Below are 20,891 nucleotides of genomic sequence, written 5' to 3' on the forward strand. Positions count from 1 at the left end.
CTTGGTCATCCGGCCAACTGTGTATTCCTTGACACCTTCGAAGTTGCCCTTCAAGAACTCAAATCCACCATGCGCTAGCCCCACGGTGGGCGCCAACTGTCATGGATTTGTCACGGCAGATGTCCTCTTGCAAGGACTTAGTCGTAGAGCCATTGCAACTAGGAAGGTTGAAGGGGTTAATTGGGACCAAGGACACGAGAGAGTTATAGTAGTTCGGCCCCTTACAGTGAAGGTAAGGCCTACGTCTAGTTGGGTTGTATTGCTTGATGTTTCGATGACCAGGGAGCAAGATATGCTATGCACGGTTCTCGATGAGTTGTTTCTTGCCCTAAGCCGCCAGCGGGTCGTCCCCTTATATACACGAGTGGACGCTCTGCAGCCTATAGAGTCCCGGCCGGCTCATAGATAGTGTCCTGCTCGGTGACTGGTTAAGTCTACCTTATGCTACAAGTCATATCATCATGGCGGTTTACCACTATGGGCCTTAAGCCCTTGTGGGCTTTAGACCCTTTATTGAACCGCCATCTTCATGCTTGGTCTTGGGCTTCTTCTGATGAGTCTTCTTTGCATAACCCGGCCCCTCCTACGCGGCTTACACAAATAGTTATATCCCCAACACCCCCCGTGACTATTTATAAGGAAAAGGTGAAACAGTGAAACGGCAAACCCGAAAATCAAGGAGGCATTATAATTATCATATCAGAGGATGCGCCTCGACTCTCGGAATGGTTGATTAATGCAAAGATCCATTGTGACCTCATAAGATTTTTTTTGTATTTATTTAACATGACATCATCTTTCCATATGGCAGGTTATAAGGATTTGCTCAAAGTTAAGCGCTGGAAGGACTCAAAGAAGACTCGCTAACCAAGATAGTGGAGACTGACATGAACAAGTTCAAATCAATCTGGGACCTAATGTCGGGGATACAACCCCACGATGAGACCCGCCCTAGTGGGTCGGTGTCGGTGTGAAAACCGGCGGATCTCGGGTAGGGGGTCCCGAACTGTGCGTCTAGGCGGATGGTAACAGGAGACAAGGTTTTACCCAGGTTCGGGCCCTCTTGATGGAGGTAAAACCCTACGTCCTGCTTGATTAATATTGATGATGTGTGTTACAAGAGTAGATCTACCACGAGATCAAGGAGGCTAAACCCTAGAAGCTAGCCTATGGTATGATTGTTGTTCGTCCTATGGACTAAAGCCATCCGGTTTATATAGACATCGGAGAGGGCTAGGCTTACACAGAGTCGGTTACAATGGTAGGAGATCTACATATCCATATCGCCAAGCTTGCCTTCCACGCCAAGGAAAGTCTCATCCGGACACGGGACGAAGTCCTCAATCTTGTATCTTCATAGTCTTGGAGTCCGGCCGATGATGATAGTTCGGCTATCCGGACACCCCCTAGTCCAGGACTCCCTCAGTAGCCCCTGAACCAGGCTTCAATGACGACGAGTCCAGCGCGCATATTGTCTTCGGCATTGCAAGGCGGGTTCCTCCTCCGAATAATTTATAGAAGATTGTGAACACCAGGATAGTGTCCGGTTCTGCAAAATAAATTCCACATACCACCGTAGAGAGAATAACATTTACACAAGTTCAATCTGCTGACGTATTTCGTGGCGTAATGTCACACCACTACCAAGCCTTCAAATTGTTTTTATTGTTCCATCACAGTGCGTTTAGCGAAGCGGTTTCTTTGGCACGTCTTGTCGAAGCAGAGATCGTGTTCCCCTTATTCCGGGATTCCCATCAATACAGACGTGGGTAACCCAACCGCGCCATTGATTGTGGCGCTTGGGAGATAAGCGGGTTTTATCAGGCCGGTGGGGACGCATGTTTTTGTCCGCCCATATAAGGGGATAAAGATCCAACCCTTTTACCTGCGCCTTCTTCCTCCTTGGCTTATCCATCTCCGCGAACTCGAGCTCCAGCGCCCAAGTCCGCACGTCTCACCTCAACCTTCTCCAACTATGTCCGGAGCGGGAGGCAAGTGGATGGCCTCCTCCGTCATGGAGGGGCACATCCAGAAGCTGCGCAGCGCCGGATATTTATCCAGCAACATCGCGCATCGGCTCCCCGACGAGGGAGAGCTCATCCCCACCCCCAGGACCGATGAGAGGGTAGTATTTTTGAAGGAAATATGCCCTAGAGGCAATAATAAAGTTATTATTTATTTCCTTATATCATGATAAATGTTTATTATTCATGCTAGAATTGTATTAACCGGAAACATAATACATGTGTGAATACATAGACAAACAGAGTGTCACTAGTATGCCTCTACTTGACTAGCTCGTTAATCGAAGATGGTTATGTTTCCTAACCATAGACATGAGTTGTCATTTGATTAACGGGATCACATCATTAGGAGAATGATGTGATTGACATGACCCATTCCGTTAGCCTAGCACTTGATCGTTTAGTATGTTGCTATTGCTTTCTTCATGACTTATACATGTTCCTGTAACTATGAGATTATGCAACTCCCGTTTACCGGAGGAACACTTTGGGTGCTACCAAACGTCACAACGTAATTGGGTGATTATAAAGGAGTACTACAGGTGTCTCCAAAGGTACATGTTGGGTTGGCGTATTTCGAGATTAGGTTTTGTCACTCCGATTGTCGGAGAGGTATCTCTGGGCCCTCTCAGTAATGCACATCACTATAAGCCTTGCAAGCAATGTAGCTAATGAGTTAGTTACGGAATGATGCATTACGTAACGAGTAAAGAGACTTGCCAGTAACGAGATTGAACTAGGTATTGGATACCGACGATCGAATCTTGGGTAAGTAACATACCGATGACAAAGGGAACAAAGTATGTTGTTATGCGGTTTGACCGATAAAGATCTTCGTAGAATATGTAGGAGCCAATATGAGCATCCAGGTTCCGCTATTGGTTATTGACCGAGAATAGTTCTAGGTCATGTCTACATAGTTCTCGAACCCGTAGGGTCCGCACACTTAACATTACGATGATAGTTTTATTATGAGTTTATAAGTTTTGATGTACCGAAGGAGTTCCGAGTCCCGGATAAGATCGGGGACATGACGAGGAGTCTCGAAATGGTCGAGACGTAAAGATTGATATATTGGACGACTATATTCGGAGTTCGAAAAGGTTCCGAGTGGTTCGGGTATTTTTTCGGAGTACCGGGGAGTTACGGAAATACGGGGGAGAAGTATTGGGCCTTATTGGGCCATACGGGAAAGAGAGAGGGGCTGCCTAGGGCAGGCCGCGCACCCCCCCAAGGCCTAGTCTGAATTGGACTAGGGGGAGGGGCTGCGCCCCCTCCTTCCTTCCCTTCTCCCTCCCCCTTCCTTGTCTCCTACTCCTAATACTTGGAAGGATTCCTAGTTGGCCTAGGAAAGGGGGAATCCTACTCCCGGTGGGAGTAGGACTCCCCTAGGGGGCGCCATAGAGAGGGCCGGCCCTCCTCTCCTCCACTCCTTTATATACTGGGGCAGGGGGCACCCCATAGACACACAAGTTGATCTACGGATTGTTCCTTAGCCGTGTGCGGTGCCCCCCTCCACCATATTCCACCTCGGTCATATCGTCGCGGAGTTTAGGCGAAGCCCTGCGCCGGTAGAGCATCATCATCTTCACCACGCCGTCGTGCTGACGGAATCATCCCCGACACTTTGCTGGATCGGAGTTCGGGGATCGTCATCGAGCTGAACGTGTGCTGAACTCGGAGGTGACGTACGTTCGGTACTTGGATCGGTCGGATTGTGAAGACGTACGACTACATCAACCGCGTTGTCATAACGCTTCCGCTTACGGTCTACGAGGGTACTGGACAATACTCTCCCCTCTCATTGCTATGCATCACCATGATCTTGCGTGTGCGTAGGAAATTTTTTTAAATTACTACGTTCCCCAACAGTGGTATCCGAGCTAGGTTTTATGCGTTGATGTTATATGCACGAGTAGAACACAAGTGAGTTGTGGGCGATACAAGTCATACTGCTTACCAGCATGTCATACTTTGGTTCGGCGGTATTGTTGGATGAAGCGGCCCGGACCGACATTACGCGTACGCTTACGCGAGACTGGTTCTACCGACGTGCTTTGCACACAGGTGGCTGGCGGGTGTCAGTTTCTCCAACTTTAGTTGAACCGAGTGTGGCTACGCCCGATCCTTGCGAAGGTTAAAACAGCACTAACTTGACGAACTATCATTGTGGTTTTGATGCGTAGGTAAGAACGGTTCTTGCTCAGCCCGTAGCAGCCACGTAAAATTTGCAACAACAAAGTAGAGGACGTCTAACTTGTTTTTGCAGGGCATGTTGTGATGTGATATGGTCAAGACGTGATAAGATATAAGTTGTTGTATGAGATGATCATGTTTTGTTGAAGTTATCGGCAACTGGCAGAAGCCCTATGGATGTCTCTTTGTTGCATAAGATGCAAGTGCCAAATAATTGCTTTACTTTATCGCTATACGATAGCAATAGTTGCAAGAGCAATAGTTGGTGAGACAACCATGTGATGACACGTTGATGTAGATCAAGATGATGAAGATCATGGTGTCGTGCCGGTGACGATAGAGATCATGACAATACTTTGGAGATGGAGATCAAAGGCCAAGATGATCATGGCCATATCATGTCACATATTTTGATTGCATATGATGTTTATCTATTATACATCTTATTCTTTCTTTGATTGACGGTAGCATTTTAAGATGATCTCTCACTAATTATCAAGAAGTGTTCTCCCTGAGTATGCACCATTGCCAAAGTTCGTCGTGCCCAGACACCACGTGATGATCGGGTGTGATAAGCTCTACGTCCATCTACAACGGGTGCAAGCCAGTTTTGCACATGCGGAATACTCAGGTTAAACTTGACGAGCCTAGCATATGCAGATATGGCCTCGGAACACGGAGACCGAAAGGTTGAGCGTGAATCATATAGTAGATATGATCAACATAGTGATGTTCACCATTGAAAACTACTCCATCTCACATGATGATCGGTTATGGTTTAGTTGATTTGGATCACGTGATCACTTAGATGACTTAAGAGATGTCTGTCTAAGTGGGAGTTCTTAAGTAATATGATTAATTGAACTTAAATTTATCATGAACTTAGTCCTGGTAGTATTCTGCAAATTATGTTGTAGATCAATAGCTCGCGTTGTTGCTTTCATATGTTTATTTTGATATGTTCCTAGAGAAAATTATGTTGAAAAATGTTAGTAGCAATGATGCAGATTGGATCCGTGATATGAGGTTTATCCTCATTGCTGCACAGAAGAATTATGTCCTTAATGCACCGCTAGGTGACACACCTATTGCAGGAGCAGATGCAGACTTTATGAACGTTTGGCTAGCTCAATATGATGACTACTTGATAGTTTAGTGCACCATACTTAACGGCTTAGAATCGGGACTTCAAAGACGTTTTGAACGTCATGGACCATATGAGATGTTCCAGGAATTGAAGTTAATATTTCAAGCAAATACCCGAGTTGAGAGATATGAAGTCTCCAACAAGTTCTATAATTAAAGGATGGAGGAGAATCGCTCAACTAGTGAGCGAGTGCTCAGATTGTCTGGGTACTACAATCGCTTGAATCAAGTGGGAGTTAATCTTCCAGATAAGATAGTGATTGATAGAATTCTCTAGTCACCATCACCAAGTTAGTAGAACTTCGTGATGAACTATAGTATGCAAAGGATGACGAAAACGATTCCCGAGCTCTTCGTGATGTTGAAATCGACGAAGGTAGAAATCAAGAAAGAGCATCAAGTGTTGATGATTGACAAGACCACTAGTTTCAAGAGAATGGCAAAGGGAAAGAAAGGGAACTTCAAGTAGAATGACAAGCAAGTTGTCACTCCCGCGAAGAAGCCCAAAGCTGAACCTAAAGCCTGAAATTGAGTGCTTCTACTGCAAAGGAAATGGTCACTGGAAGTGGAACTACTCCAAATATTTGGTGGATAAGAAGGATGGCAAAGTGAACAAGGGTATATTTGATATACAGGTTATTGATGTGTGCTTTACTAGTGTTTATAGTAGCCCCTGAGTATTTGATACTTGTTCGGTTGCTAAGATTAGTAACTCGAAACAGGAGTTACAGAATAAACAAAGACTAGTTGAAGGGGAAGTGACGATGAGTGTTGGAAGTAGTTCCAAGATTGATATGATCATCATCGCACACTCCCTATACTTTCGTGATTAGTGTTAAACCTAAATAAATGTTATTTGGCATTTGCGTTGAGCATGAATATGATTTGATCATGTTTATTGCAATACAGTTATTCATTTAAAATCAGAGAATAATTGTTGTTCTATTTAAATGAATAAAACCTTCAATGGTCATACACCCAATGAAAATAGTTTGTTGGATCTCGATCGTAGTGATACACATATTCATAATATTGATGCCAAAAGATGCAAAGTTAATAATGATAGTGCAACTTATTTGTGGCACTGCCGTTTGGGTCATATCGGTGTAAAGCGCGTGAAGAAACTCCATGCTGATGGGTTTTTGGAATCACTTGATTATGAATCATTTGATGTTTGCGAACCGTGCCTTTTGGGCAAGATGACTGAAACTCCGTTGTTCGGAACAATGGAACGAGATACTGACTTGTTGGAAATAATACATACCGATGTATGCGGTCCAATGAGTGTTGATGCTCGTGGTAGGTATCGTTATTTTCTGACCTTCACAAGATGATTTTAGCATATATGAGTATATCTACTTAATGAAGCACAAGTCTGAAACATTTGAAAGTTCAAAGAATTTCAGAGTGAAGTGGAGAATCATCGTAACAAGAAAATAAAGTTTCTACGATCTGATCATGGAGGAGAATATTTGAGTTACGAGTTTGGCCTTCATATAAAACAATGTGGAATAGTTTCACAGCTCACGCCACATGGAACACCATAACGTAATGGTGTGTCCGAACGTCATAACCGCACTTTATTTGATATGGTGCGATCAATGATGTCTCTTACCGATTTACCAATATCGTTTTGGGGTTATGCATTAGAGACTGCTGCATTCACGTTAAATAGGGCACCATTAAATCCGTTGAGACGTCACCGTATGAACTATGGTTTAGGAGTAAACCTAAGCCGTCATTTCTTAAAGTTTGGAGTTGCTATGCTTATGTGAAAAAGGTTTTCAACCTGATAAGCTCGAACCCAAATCGGAAAAGTGCGTCTTCATAGAATACCCAAAGGAAAATGTTGGGTACTCCTTCTATCACAGATCCAAAGGCAAAACATTCGTTGCTAAGAATGGATCCTTTCTAGAGAAGGAGTTTCTCTCGAAAGAAGTGAGTGGGAGGAAAGTAGAGCTTAATAAGGTAATTTGTACCTTCTCCCGAATTGGAAACTAGTTCATCACTGAAATCAGTTCCAGTGATGCCTACACCAATTAGTGAGGAAGCTAATGATGATGATCATGAAACTTCAAGATCAAGTTACTACCAAAACCTCGTAGGTCAACCAGAGTAAGATCCGCACCAGAGTGGTACGATAATCCTATTCTAGAAGTCATGTTACTAGACCATGATAAACCTACGAACTATGAGGAAGCGATGATGAGCCCAGATTCCGCGAAATGGCTTGACGCCATAAAATCTGAGATATGATCCATGTATGAGAACAAAGTATGGACTTTGATTGACTTGCTCGATGATCAGCAAGCCATGTTAAATAAATGGATCTTCAAGAGGAAGACAGATGCTGATAGTAGTGTTACTATCTACAAAGCTAGACTTGTCGAAAAAGGTTTTTGACAAAGTTCAAGATGTTGAATACAATGAGATTTTCTCACTCATATCGATGCTTAAAAGTCTGCCCGAATCATGTTAGCAATTGCCACATTTTATGAAATCTGGCAAATGGATGTCAAAACTGCATTCCTTAATGGTTTTCTTAAAGAAGAGTTGTATATGATGCAACCAGAAGATTTTGTCAATCCTAAAGGTGCTAACAAAATGTGCAAGCTCCAGTGATCCATCAATGGACTGGTGTAAGCATCTCGGAGTTGGAATATACGCTTTGATGTGTTGATCAAAGCATATGGTTTTATACAGACTTTTGGAAAGGCCTGTATTTACAAGAAAGTGAGTGGGAGCACTACAGCCTTTCTGATAAGTATATGTGAATGACATATTGTTGATCGGAAATAATGTAGAATTATTCTGCAAAGCATAAAGGAGTGTTTGAAAGGAGTTTTTCAAAGAAAGACGTCGGTGAAGCTGCTTACATATTGAGCATCAAGATCTATAGAGATAGATCAAGACGCTTGATAAGTTTTTCAATGAATACATACCTTGACAAGATTTTGAAGTAGTTCAAAATGGAACAGTCAAAGAAAGAGTTCTTGCCTGTGTTACAAGGTGTGAGATTGAGTAAGACTCAAAACCCGACCACGGCAGAAGATAGAAAGAGAATGAAAGTCATTCCCTATGCATCAGCCATAGGTTCTATAAAGTATGTCATGCTGTGTACCAGATCTATTGCATACCCTACCACTAAGCTTGACAAGGGAGTGCAATAGTGATCTAGGAGTAGATCAATGGACAGCGGTCAAAATTATCCTTAGTGGAATAAGGATATGTTTCTCGATTATGGAAATGAAAAAAGGTTCATCGTAAAGGGTTACGTCGATGCAAGTTTTAACACTAATCTAGATGACTCTGAGTCTCAATCTGGATACATATTGAAAGTGGGAGCAATTAGTTAGAGTAGCTCCGTGCAGAGCATTGTAGACATAGAAATTTGCAAAATACTTACGGCTCTGAATGTGACAGACCCGTTGACTAAAATTATCTCACAAGCAAAACATGATCACACCTTAGTACTCTTTGGGTGTTAATCACATAGCGATGTGAACTAGATTACTGACTCTAGTAAACCCTTTGGGTGTTGGTCACATGTCGATGTGAACTATGGGTGTTAACCACATATAGATATGAACTATTGATGTTAAATCACATGGCGATGTGAACTAGATTATTGACTCTAGTGCAAGTGGGAGACTGAAGGAAATATGCCCTAGTGGCAATAATAAAGTTATTATTTATTTCCTTATATCATGATAAATGTTTATTATTCATGCTAGAATTGTATTAACCGGAAACATAATATATGTGTGAATACATAGACAAACAGAGTGTCACCAGTATGCCTCTACTTGACTAGCTCGTTAATCGAAGATGGTTATGTTTCCTAACCATAGACATGAGTTGTCATTTGATTAATGGGATCACATCATTAGGAGAATGATGTGATTGATATGACCCATTCCATTAGCCTAGCACTTGATCGTTTAGTATGTTGCTATTGCTTTCTTCATGACTTATACATGTTCCTGTAACTATGAGATTATGCAACTCCCGTTTACCGGAGGAACACTTTGGGTGCTACCAAACGTCACAACGTAACTGGGTGATTATAAAGGAGTACTACAGGTGTCTCCAAAGGTACATGTTGGGTTGGCGTATTTCGAGATTAGGTTTTGTCACTCCGATTGTCGGAGAGGTATCTCTGGCCCTCTCGGTAATGCACATCACTATAAGCCTTGCAAGCAATGTAGCTAATGAGTTAGTTACGGAATGATGCATTACGTAACGAGTAAAGAGACTTGCCAGTAACGAGATTGAACTACGTATTGGATACCGACGATCGAATCTTGGGTAAATAACATACCGATGACAAAGGGAACAAAGTATGTTGTTATGCGGTTTGACCGATAAAGATCTTCGTAGAATATGTAGGAGCCAATATGAGCATCCAGGTTCCGCTATTGGTATTGACCGAGAATAGTTCTAGGTCATGTCTACATAGTTCTCGAACCCGTAGGGCCCGCACGCTTAATGTTACGATGACAGTTTTATTATGAGTTTATAAGTTTTGATGTACCGAAGGAGTTCGGAGTCCCGGATGAGATCGGAGACATGACGAGGAGTCTCGAAATGGTCGAGACGTAAAGATCGATATATTGGACGACTATATTCGGAGTTCGGAAAGGTTCCGAGTGGTTCGGGTATTTTTCGGAGTACCGGGGAGTTACGGGAATACGGGGGAGAAGTATTGGGCCTTATTGGGCCATACGGGAAAGAGAGAGGGGCTGCCTAGGGCAGGCCGCGCGCCCCCCCAAGGCCTAGTCCGAATTGGACTAGGGGGAGGGGCTGCGCCCCCTCCATCCTTCCCTTCTCCCTCCCCCTTCCTTGTCTCCTACTCCTAATACTTGGAAGGATTCCTAGTTCGACTAGGAAAGGGGGAATCCTACTCCCGGTGGGAGTAGGACTCCCCTAGGGCGCGCCATAGAGAGGGCCAGCCCTCCTCTCCTCCACTCCTTTATATACGGGGGCAGGGGGCACCCCATAGACACACAAGTTGATTTACGGATTGTTCCTTAGCCGTGTGCGGTGCCCCCCTCCATCATATTCCACCTCGGTCATATCGTCGCGGAGTTTAGGCGAAGCCCTGCGCCGGTAGAGCATCATCATTGTCACCATGCCGTCATGCTGACGGAACTCATCCCCGACAATTTGCTGGATCGGAGTCCGGGGATCGTCATCGAGCTGAACGTGTGCTGAACTCGGGGGTGCCATACATTCGGTACTTGGATCGGTCGGATCGTTAAGACGTACGACTACATCAACCGCGTTGTCATAACGCTTCCTCTTACGGTCTACGAGGGTACGTGGACAATACTCTCCCCTCTCGTTGCTATGCATCACCATGATCTTGCGTGTGCGTAGGAAATTTTTTGAAATTACTACGTTCCCCAACAATTTCTTACCCATTTCCTCCACGGACTGGGCTTCCCACTCCATCCCTTTGTTCGGGGGCTCATGTTCTACTACGGCCTAGATTTCCATGATCTGGCCCCGAATTTCATTCTCAACATCTCGAGGTTTATCGTCGTGTGTGAGGCCTTCCTCTGCATCCAGCCCCACTTCGGCTTGTGGCTCAAGACCTTCACTCTCAAGCCGAAGGTTGTGAAGGGCAGCCAAGCGGAGTGCGGAGGCGCCATGGTGGGCAGGATGTCCAACGTTACTTGGCTTGAGGGCACTTTCGTGGAAACCATTAAGGGGTGGCAATCGGGGTGGTTCTACATCACCGAGCCGCGTGACCCCGAATCGGCAGCGGCCCCTGAATTCAGATCTGGCATCCCCACACGGCTCACCTCCTGGAAAGAGAGCGGCCGGACACGGGGTGATTCGGAGGAGCTGACCGGACTCCAAGCCTGCGTCCAAAAGCTAGTGGACAAGAAGCTCAAGCTTGTCAACGTAGTCCAGGTCATGCTCATCCGCCGGATCCTCCCGTGCCAACGACGGGGCTTCAACATGTGGGAGTTCGATCCGGCGCAGCACCAGACTTTGAGTGGGCTCTTCGACACTACGTACGAAGATGTCTGGAAGGTGTTGTTCAAGGGCGCCGAGGCTCCCGCATCCGCTACCGAAGATCGTGGATTCAGCTCGCAGCGTCCGGCTGACGAGGTAAGCAATTTTGTCCTTTACGGGATGCTTGTTTTCCATAGTTTGACTCTATGCGGGATCTAAACTCCCTTTCCTTTGACAGGACTGGCTGACGAAGGCCGAACAGACTATCTGTCCGGCCCCATTGCCAGAGGACCCAGCGGACGCCCGCTTAACGGGGCTGCTGGCTCCGGCGCCCCATGTAGTGCTGGAGAAGAAGGCCAAGAAGAAGGCCACGGGCACTCGGAAGAGTTCCCGTTTTCAGGTGCTATCGGATGATGACTCCGAGGCAGACTTCTCTCACAAAGGTGAGGAGGAGAAGAAGAAAGCCTCTCCCCCAGCAGGGGGAGGGAGGAAAAGGAAGGCCTCCCCAACGAGGGAGGCCGAAGGGTCCAAGAAGGGAAAAACTCTTTCCCCGGACTGCTCTGCCAACGCCAGTGACGACGACGAGGACTGGCCTCCAAGGGCCAAGCCCCTGGTGAGATCGTAAGCATCCGGACTCCCGAATAACTTAATGGTTTTTCTTTTTTGCCATGCAATGTCTTTCTAATGCCGCATACAACCCTGCAGTCCGCCCAAGGATGATCTTCCCGCTTCGTCGAGCGGGTCCTTAGGTGTGTCGGATATGGATTCTCTTGCGACCGCCTCCACCCCCCGTGATGAGGACGATGTCGAGGTGGGATCCCGGGAAGGGACCCACCAGGAGGAGGAGGCCCCAGAGGTGTCGCATGACAACCTCCCGGACTTTGCATCGGACTCGGCACCGGAACCCATAGTGGCTCCGGAGTTCGGCGCGCGGCCCCTTCGTAAGAAGGGAAAGACCATGACACCGGCAGCCTCCGTCCAACCGAAGGCGCCGGATAGCTTGCTGGAGGCACTCAATGGCGCCTCCATCGAAGAGGAACACCGCACTGTTATGAGTGCGGTGATTCAGAAGGTTCAGCTCGCCAAGAGCAGGCTGACCGAAGCCTGCAGCAGCCTTCTAACAGGCTTTGAGGTAAGAATTTTAATAGTACCGCATAGACAGTAGCCCCTGATGCTCGGTTCGGTGTTCGGAAAGAAAAGCCGGACTGAGGATCTAAAAAGATATACGCAGGAGTCATAAAAAATATGTCAATATGGGATTGCAGGCTGCGCTGCTGACCTCTGCCGCACTGACTGCGGAGGTCAATACTTTGAAGCAAAGCCTCGAGCGGTCCGAGAACGAGCTCGGCCGTGCCAAGAAGCAGCTCGAGGACAAGGAAGGTGAGTAACACCTTTAGTAAAATTTTACCTTACAAAAAAGGATTTTGGTTGCAAGAAGAATGACAAGGATAACGTGGGTATTGTTGGGGATATACATAACAGGTAGGCCCACAAAGGGTCGAAATATCATGAAGCATGGGGTCCACACAACATGTGGGTCCAGGTCAATTTCATACAGACACACTATCCACTCGGACAAGCAGCATACTATCCACTCGACCAAGCAACATATCATCCACTCGGATGACGGTTCACCACTCGACCGTACGACTCACTCGGATATACGAAGACCAGCAGGCAGCAAGGCAGTCGGCATCTTTCTAATAGTGAGGGCTTAATGGTGGGCTGGCATTATGGCATTCATACCCCACTTTGTAACGTAGGAGGTGAGGGGGTGGCGCACTCTATATAAGCCACCCCGACCACTAGACTAAGGGGGGGTCTTCTTCCATCTCTCTCTCTTTTCACCATTAGTCTCAGGACTTAGCTCAGGCATGGGGACCCGTTCCTCTCTCTCACACACATTGTAATCTCCGGATATATACTCAGATAAAACAAAGCCTCTCCGGAGCACGAGACGTAGGGTTGTTATCTCCACCGTGAGAGGCCCGAACTCGCTAAAACCACCGTGTCACCCATATGCATCTCGATAGATCATGCTCCGTTATACTACCCCTATTCTACTGTCAGACTTAGAACCACGACAGTTGGCGCCCACCGTGGGGCCTGGCGTCTATCGAACCATGATGCAAATGGTTTTTATTTCTTCGATCTTCGTCCGTCGATCAACAACCATCAATGGAGGGTTTGATCCAGGATGTTCCAGACATCACTCCATCCACATGAGAGACATGACACTCTTCATACAGAGGGATCAGGAAGTCCCATTCCATACTATCTTGTTCTTTACAATCTATCATTGATCTAACGATTGTTTGTTTTTCTTCCGTATGCACACGAGCTCATACAAAAGGATGCCTCCCTTCGTACCGATTGGTGGCTCTGCTCCCGGACGATGAAGCGCCGCTATCCGCATGTCGTCATCTCCGGCCTCATCTGCGAACGCCGTCGCCGAACGCCCACACACGCACAGCCGCTAACGCTTGGCCTGGCTCTTCAACTCTTCGGCCGGCGGAGCACGACGACCGGCGGTCGATCCGGCTCCTCGGGCGACAAGGCCCGGCTGCCGGCACTCGGCCCGGCTCCGCGGGCGTTGAAGTGCGACTCCGATGGCGCACGGCTCCGGCTCCTCGAGCAGTGAAACGCGACCACGACGCTCGCACCGGCCTCGCCCTTGGTTGTGCCGTCCCGCGACTCTCGCGCTTGGACTGCAGCCAGCTGCTTATCCTCCTCATCGCCACCTCTCTGACCGCCGTCAGATTACGGCCTGACCGGTGGTTTCCGTCGCGGCGGAGCTCTCCTCCGGGCTGCCTCTACGACTCTCCCTCTAACCTTAATTCTTGCCCATTTATTTCCTTAATTCCTTCCCATTTATTTCCTGCATGCAGGGGATTAGTGGCCGTGGGAAAAGGAAACGTCCCTAGGATGCATAAAGGGATTTTAACTAATTAGCATTAATGCCTCTTGCATGCAGATGGGCGTGGGGCAACGCCTTCAACGCGTTGAACGCGGGGGCAAATCCTTCAATGCGTTGGACGTGGACTCGGCCGCTCGCGCGCCATCGCTCAGCTGGACACGCCTTCATCAACTTGTCCGACTCGGCGACCCCATGCATTGTCACTCGACTGGATATATCCTCGTCACTCGTCACTCGACCGGACGCGTCTTCATCAGCCGGACGCCTCGCGTATCGTCGCCTCACGTGACGCTTCTACTTCATGCCCCGTGCATCGCCACTCTGCGGGACGCGTCTACGTCACTCGGACGCCTCGCTCGTCGTCACTGCGGCACGCGCCTCTACTTCATCAGGACGCCCCGCGCATCGTCACTCCGGGCCACGCGTCTACATCATCCGGACGCTCCGCTCGTCGCCACTCCGCGTGACGCGTCTACGTCACTCGGACGCCTCGCTCGTCGTCACTGCGGCACGCGCCTCTACTTCATCAGGACGCCCCGCGCATCGTCACTCCGGGCCACGCGTCTACATCATCCGGACGCTCCGCGCGTCGCCACTCTGCGGGACGCGTCTACGTCACTCGGACGCCTCGCTCGTCGTCACTGCAGCACGCGCCTCTACTTCATCAGGACGCCCCGCGCATCGTCGCTCCGGGCCTCGTCACTCGGTTGGTCACCTCATCACCACTCGGCCGCCCCGCGCGTCGCCACTCGGTTGGTCACCTCATCACCACTCGGCCGCTCCGCGCGTCGCCACTCGGTTGGTCACCTCATCACCACTCGGCCGCCCGCGCGTCGCCACTCGGTTGGTCACCTCATCACCACTCGGCCGCCCCGCGTCGCCACTCGGTTGGTCACCTCATCACCACTCGGCCGCCCGCGCGTCGCCACTCGGTTGGTCACCTCATCACCACTCGGCCGCTCCGCGCGTCGCCACTCGGTTGGTCACCTCATCACCACTCGGCCGCCCGCGCGTCGCCACTCGGTTGGTCACCTCATCACCACTCGGCCGCTCCGCGCGTCGCCACTCGGTTGGTCACCTCATCACCACTCGGCCGCCCGCGCGTCGCCACTCGGTTGGTCACCTCATCACCACTCGGCCGCCCGCGCGTCGCCACTCGGTTGGTCACCTCATCACCACTCGGCCGCCCCGCGCGTCGCCACTCGGTTGGTCACCTCATCACCACTCGGCCGCCCGCGCGTCGCCACTCGGTTGGTCACCTCATCACCACTCGGCCGCCCGCGCGTCGCCACTCGGTTGGTCACCTCATCACCACTCGGCCGCCCCGCGCGTCGCCACTCGGTTGGTCACCTCATCACCACTCGGCCGCCCGCGCGTCGCCACTCGGTTGGTCACCTCATCACCACTCGGCCGCCCGCGCGTCGCCACTCGGTTGGTCACCTCATCACCACTCGGCCGCCCGCGCGTCGCCACTCGGTTGGTCACCTCATCACCACTCGGCCGCCCGCGCGTCGCCACTCGGTTGGTCACCTCATCACCACTCGGCCGCCCGCGCGTCGCCACTCGGTTGGTCACCTCATCACCACTCGGCCGCCCGCGCGTCGCCACTCGGTTGGTCACCTCATCACCACTCGGCCGCCCGCGCGTCGCCACTCGGTTGGTCACCTCATCACCACTCGGCCGCCGCGCGTCGCCACTCGGTTGGTCACCTCATCACCACTCGGCCGCCCGCGCGTCGCCACTCGGTTGGTCACCTCATCACCACTCGGCCGCCCCGCGCGTCGCCACTCGGTTGGTCACCTCATCACCACTCGGGCCGCCCCGCGCGTCGCCACTCGGTTGGTCACCTCATCACCACTCGGCCGCCCCGCGCGTCGCCACTCGGTTGGTCACCTCATCACCACTCGGCCGCCCCGCGCGTCGCCACTCGGTTGGTCACCTCATCACCCACTCGGCCGCCCCGCGCGTCGCCACTCGGTTGGTCACCTCATCACCACTCGGCCCGCCCCGCGCGGTCGCCCACTCGCCGGTTGGTCACCTCATCACCACTCGGCCGCTCCGCGCGTCGCCACTCGGTTGGTCACCTCATCACCACTCGGCCGCTCCGCGCATCGCCACTCGGTTGGTCACCTCATCACCACTCGGCCGCCCCGCGCGTCGCCACAGGTTGGTCACCTCATAAACCACTCGGCCGCCCCGCGCGTCGCCACAGGTTGGTCACCTCATAACCACTCGGCCGCCCCGCGCGTCGCCATCGGTTGGTCACCTCATAACCACTCGGCCGCCCCGCGCGTCGCCAATCGGTTGGTCACCTCATCACCACTCGACCGCCCTGCGCGCCTTCAGACAGCTAAGTCATTTTACATGTTGTTATTTTCGTCTTCCCGAGTATTCCATAATTCACACATCAGGTTCACTCGGAGGCCACACCACCGAGTGTACCTCTACGCTCGACTGCTTATTTTCACATACTTGCTTAGTACTGGTTATGTGACTCCGAAGTCCAACTTCCTTTTTTTCGCATATATCATTCACGAACACCATCTGTCGTTCTTCATTTCAAGTTTGCATCGGTCCTCCGGGGCTGCAACTCAGTCAAAACACTACACTTCCGTTTTATTTTAACCAGTATTCCAACAAGTTCAGTAGGATTTCTCGCTTCGACAAGTGCGAACGAATCCTTCGCTCTTTTAAACTTTTGCTGGTCAACCAGCAAGCCCCTTGCACTACCAGTGGGTGTCTATGGGTGTTATTCACACAAATCATTTCAGCACACATCAAATTTCCTCAAGAAATTATTGTGTTGACTTGTGCCATTTTTTACACAAGTTACTGCGATCACTCGACGGCCCTACGCGCCAACTTCATCGCTGCTCGGACTCGGTCTCCATACTGGTCCTGGCGCACCACAACACTGACTTTGTCCCCCTGTTGATTTCAAACACGTCCGGCCAACCCCTCTATGGAATTCTCTTCATCGTATCAATGATATAGACCTCGTCGGGCATGAGACAGATAAGTCCCTTTCATAATTAAACTTCACACTTCACTCTTTTGCGAGTTTGCTTCTTCCGAGCATCACTCGGAAGCTTCTCCTCATCTTTACCCAAATCCGACTCGATGAATTACAAATCATCCATTCAAAACTATATTTCTCATATTCCGACATGTCCGTTGTCGAAGCCTGTAGTATGCTCGGGGGCTACGCCGCACTCGGGGGCTGCATCTCATTTGGAATGACACTCTCCTAAGTGGTCGAGTACTTCATCACCAATCAGGCCCTTCACTTCAACAAGTACATTCGATCCGTCACTTTGACAAATTTCATAATCACCCAGACACTCTGCGTGCCATCTTCGTTCCTACTCAAATTCAGTCGTCGCACCGGTCTTGTTGCGCCACAGCCACACTACACCGACCTTGTCGCTACATCAGCTTCAAAAGCATCTGGCTAACTCCTTCAAGGACCATTTTTGCCACTCAGCTGGACACTTAGTCCTTCACTCGGCCGCCCCGCGCGTCGCCACTCGGTTTTGCACGTCTTCACCACTCGCCCGCCCCGCGCGGCGCCACTCGGTTTTGCACGTCTTCACCACTCGCCCGCCCCGCGCGGCGCCACTCGGTTTTGCACGTCTTCACCACTCGGCCGCCCCGCGCGTCGCCACTCGGTTATACACGTCCTCGCCCCTCGGCCGCCCCGCGCGTCACCATCAGTTGGACATGTCTTTACCTCTACACCCCCAGCACAGGAACGGCTAAGTTACTCATATGGTCAAACCTCATATCACACTCTGTAGCAAGCTTACCTCCTTCGAGCATCACTCGGGGGCTACGCACGGCAGCTGGCCATGTCACCCTCAGGGGTTACGCCCATTTGGTCAACCTGTTGATCACATCAAGATATTCTTCTGACCATACATGCTCGGTTCGCCGAAGATCTATAAGTGAAGCACGTCCACTTGGATAAATACCCCTTTTCATGCAAAAGGGTAAAAATGAAGCGCCATCGCTAAATCGTACAGGCGACCTTATTCATCGTTCGTACAACCACCTCATTACGCATCCATCCGATTGATTCAATTCCAGACAAAGATATTTGCCATGCCAACTGCATGGAGGTTTACCGAGAGACTTAAACCCTCTGCCAGACTCATCTAGTCCGACAGAGGCTCGGGGACTACACCCAGTGGGTGCACTCAGCGTGCCCCCACTGGAAGAGGACTCAGAAAGAAATATTTTGCTCGATGCAAACCCATCTCCAGTATTACTCGACCTCCGAGTCAGAGAAGAACAAGTTCGATCAGTATCAACAACAAAAAGACAGGCTCTAAGACTCCCGCCGACTGCCCGCAGTCGACAGCAGTCTCGGGGACTACACCCAGTGGGTGCACTCACCGTGCCCCCACTGGAATGGTATCCACTCGGAACGGTCCGCCCAACCCGAGTGACGGCCTAACAACAACAAAAAGACAGGCTCTAAGACTCCCGCCGAATGCCCGCAGTCGACAGCAGTCTCGGGGACTACACCCAGTGGGTGCACTCAGCGTGCCCCCACTGGAATGGTATCCAATCGGAACGGTCCGCCCAACCCGAGTGACGGCCAAACAACAAAAAAGACACGTTCCAGGCGTGAAGAAATTCCGAGTAATCAGTTACTCGATGCAGGCCCAGCTCCAAATCACTCCAAAAAATATTCTATAAGGCGAGTTTAACGCTCCTCCATGGACCTGTTTTGAGCCTTCTTCTAGGACTCAAAGTGTGAAACTCACAAGTGTGGATCTAAAACCGACTCGTATTGACGTTCCTCCGGGATAAGAATGGCATCTCTCTAAGAGAACAGTCCATGTGTCAATCCGGTCGCACAGATTTAATGACACACCCATACTCAGATCATGAGTTAAACCACTCCCGAGAGATGAACGAATGTCACCAAGTTGCTCCTCAAAGACACTTACCTCGATTAGTCGGGAAGCATGGTGCCGGAATCCATTGAGATTTTGTTCAAACCTTGGTTGTCTGAAAGCACGGCGACATGTACCGAGTATTTCTGTAATCACTCGGACCAAACTGTGTCTTACACCAACTCGTTCTGCAAAATCGCAATCGATTCGGGGGCTAATGTTGGGGATATACATAACAGGTAGGCCCGCAAAGGGTCGAAATATCATGAAGCATGGGTCCACACAACATGTGGGTCCAGGTCAATTTCATACAGACACACTATCCACTCGGACAAGCAGCATACTATCCACTCGACCAAGCAACATATCATCCACTCGGATGACGGTTCACCACTCGACCGTACGACTCACTCGGATATACGAAGACCAGCAGGCAGCAAGGCAGTCGGCATCTTTCTAATAGTGAGGGCTTAATGGTGGGCTGGCATTATGGCATTCATACCCCACTTTGTAACGTAGGAGGTGAGGGGGTGGCGCACTCTATATAAGCCACCCCGACCACTAGACTAAGGGGGGGTCTTCTTCCATCTCTCTCTCTTTTCACCATTAGTCTCAGGACTTAGCTCAGGCATGGGGACCCGTTCCTCTCTCTCACACACATTGTAATCTCCGGATATATACTCAGATAAAACAAAGCCTCTCCGGAGCACGAGACGTAGGGTTGTTATCTCCACCGTGAGAGGCCCGAACTCGCTAAAACCACCGTGTCACCCATATGCATCTCGATAGATCATGCTCCGTTATACTACCCCTATTCTACTGTCAGACTTAGAACCACGACAGGTATTGCAGGGGCCACTAATGAGGCGGCTACCCTGAAGGAGGCGGTGGCCGCGGCCGAACGTAATGCGGCCGCGGAGCGCACCGAGCGAGAGAAGCAGGAGGCGCGGGTGGCGGAGGTACAGCAAGAGCTCCAGGATCTCGTGAAGAAACATGAGAGCCTGGAGCGTGACTCGAAGACTCGAGAGTTTGAGCTTGCAACGGCTCTTGAGGGTGCCAAAGCCGCTAAGGCCGAAGCCTACAAGGCCCTCCAAGAAATCGAGGCGTTGAAGAAAATAGCAGCGGGTAAGGCATTTTTCATGCAAAATAAGCATGTGAGTGTTAATTACCTGTTGCTTACCGGAATTCGGAGCTCTCCAGGAGCGTTCGCAGATCTTCCTTGCAGCGTGTCCAATGCTGCCGCATTCTACCGGGCCGAGGAGGGGAGCTCGACGGAGAAGGTCTTCTGGTCTCAGTATGCTGAGGCCGGACATCTGGTGCCCCTTAGCGACCAGCTGAAGCAGCTGGTCGAGCTCCACAAGGCGGCCGAACAGGCCATGAAGGGCCTCATTATTCGGCTGTGGCCGAAGGAGGCCATGCCTGGGAGCTACTTCGGCCTGGTGCGGTGGCTGGTGGATGCGTGCCCATGGGTTGAAGTCATCAAGCACTCCGCCTGTATTGAAGGTGCCCGTCGGGCCCTTGCCAGCGCAAAGGTGCACTGGGGCAAGATGGATGCTCAGAAGCTTGTGACGGACGCGCCACCGCGGGGCAAGGAGTATCGTACTCCCGAGATGTATTATAAGACTGTGCTGAAGGGTGCCCGCACTATTGCGGGTGAGTGCTCCAAAGATGTAATATTTGAGTAGACTCGCATTTTGTTATCCTGTGCGCTGAAAACTTAGTTCATATGCGCTAAGCAACGCT

This window comes from Triticum aestivum, chromosome 2B (assembly GCF_018294505.1).
Source record: "Triticum aestivum cultivar Chinese Spring chromosome 2B, IWGSC CS RefSeq v2.1, whole genome shotgun sequence".
Lineage (NCBI taxonomy): Eukaryota > Viridiplantae > Streptophyta > Magnoliopsida > Poales > Poaceae > Triticum > Triticum aestivum.